Genomic DNA, 2,452 nt, shown 5'->3' on the forward strand with positions numbered 1-2,452 from the left:
TCCCTGCTCACCGCGGTGCGCGCATGTCGTGCTCAGTGGCCCAGGCCAGCCTAAATGTGTGTGTGTGTCGGGGTGTGTGTGATTTTCCATCCCCTACATGATGAACTCTGTGTGCTCGTGCCCGCAGAGAGGGCTCTGAGTACCATCTCTGGCACCCGTGCCATAGGTTCACCATCACTGGTGTAGTGGTTACAAGCAGTGGACTCTAAATTGGAGAACCAGGTTTGATTCCTCACTCCTCCACATGAGCGCCTCCCAAGCCCCGCCCCCGGCCTAGCGCATATAAAAGCAGCTCTCCAAGGCCGGGGATGGCAGACTCCCCCACCCTGCACCCCACCAGCTGGGCTCCTAGCCAGCAGCTGGCAGTTCCTTCTGCCCTCCCCTCTGGGCAGAGGCATAGAGGGAAAATGGAGCCCGATGCAAAATCTGAGTTTTGCCCCCCCCCCCCGGGCAGCCGCTGTGATGCTGGAATCTACCCCCAAACAGCATCACTTTCAATGGTGTTTAAACTACAGAGCCCAAATTCTCCTTTTAAATCCACCTTAAAGGGAGAATCTGGGGTCCCCAGTTAAACAACATTGAAAGTGATGCTGTTTTGGGGTGGCTTATCCCCCACTATGAAACAGCATCACTTTCAATGTGGCGTAGTGGTTAAGAGCAGGTGCATTCTAATCTGGAGGAACCGGGTTTGATTCCCTGCTCTGCCGCCTGAGCTGTGGAGGCTTATCTGGGGAATTCAGATTAGCCTGTACACTCCCACACATGCCAGCTGGGTGACCTTGAGCTAGTCACAGCTTTTCGGAGCTCTCTCAGCCCCACACACCTCAAAGGTGAGGGGGGAAGGTCAAAGAGATTGTAAGCTCCTTTGAGTCTCCTACAGGAGAGAAAGGAGGGATATAAATCCAAACTCTTCTTCTTCTAAACTGAGGACCTCAGATTCTCTCTTTAAATCCATGCCGAAGGGATGGCCCTTCTCCTATTACCTCCCATTGGAAACAATGGGGGATAGGGGCACCCGCTTTGGGAGTCCATAGCTTTGGACCCCCTCGACCAAACTTCACAAAACCTGGCTGGTATCAGTAAGAGACTCTCCTGATGATTCCTCACAGGTTTGGTGAAATTTGGTTCAGGGTGTCCAAAGTTATGGACCCTCAAAGGTGTAGCCCCCGTCTTCTATTAGCTCCCATTGAAAACAATAGAGGATGGGGGCACCGCCTTTGGGAGTCCATAGCTTTGGACCCCCTAGACCAAACTTCACAAAACCTGGGTGGTATCATCAGGAGAGTCTCCCAAATAATCCCTGAAAGTTTGGTGCTGCTAGCCTAAACAATGCGCCACCTGCAGGCCAAAAACCGAAAAACACTAAAATGTTTTAAAAACCCACAAACAGGTGGGCGGAGCTTCGGACATGAATGGGGGGGTTGAACCTGAGAAACCCCCCATTACCTACGTCCTTCACCACTGTACCACACTGACTTTCATGAAGTAGATGCCATTGAACATTAGCAATAGGCTTGTCCTTGGTGAGTCATGCAAATATCACGTTATCCAGTGGTTGTTGGCAGGCCTGGTCTTGTTGAGTGTGAAAGCCAAAAGCCACCTGGGAAAGGTCACTGCCCCTTCCTCTACATTTTACTGACAGAAACCAAGACTCAAAGGCCAGCAATGTGACTGCCTAGTGAGGGCCACTGACAATTTGTTTCTTAAAGATACAGGTGTTTTTAACCCAAATGTTTTGTTAGATTTTTTGCCTGCAAGCCTGGGGCTTTTCTCAGGTTTATAGAAAGACTGGCTATACATATGGCTTCGGGGTGAACTATTTAATCTACAGGGGAATTTCTGGTGGCCAGGAGCAACTGTAATCAAGCTCTAGTAAATCTACCAGAATCTCAGGAGTCACTTGGCTCCAGTTCCTCATTGGCAGTCCATCATTTGTCAGTCCATCATTTGTCTTTTCCCATGTAGCTTCCAGTTTTTAGGAGGGAAGAATGGATGAGTCAGTAACCATTGTTTGCACTGCTAAGTTGAATGATGTTTATAGCATTAGATAGCAGTACTACAGGGGACACTTGGGGGGCCACTTTTACTTCGCTGTGCATTCCTACATGACTGCAGTCTCTACAGATGTGTCCACACTGAGAATTAGATATACTGATTCTTGTCAATATACACTCTGTAAATTGACAGTCAGAGATATTCAAAGCTTGTTTACAACACCAAGACATCTGAACATCTAGCAAACTCAGATTCACAACACCCCCACCCCCACCCCTCTCCAACTGGTAAAGCAGCTGGAGTGTTTCAAACAGGATCTGCCAGGCTTATTAAGGCCTTTGAGACCCACTTCACAAGGAGTGACATAATACTGTAGACCTTTGATCACTGTGAAAAGGTTGGGAGAGGGAAATGGTAAAGCAGATGTTAGAAATATACAAAAAGGAACATGAAGATC

Source organism: Sphaerodactylus townsendi, linkage group LG08, assembly GCF_021028975.2.
Source record: "Sphaerodactylus townsendi isolate TG3544 linkage group LG08, MPM_Stown_v2.3, whole genome shotgun sequence".
Lineage (NCBI taxonomy): Eukaryota > Metazoa > Chordata > Lepidosauria > Squamata > Sphaerodactylidae > Sphaerodactylus > Sphaerodactylus townsendi.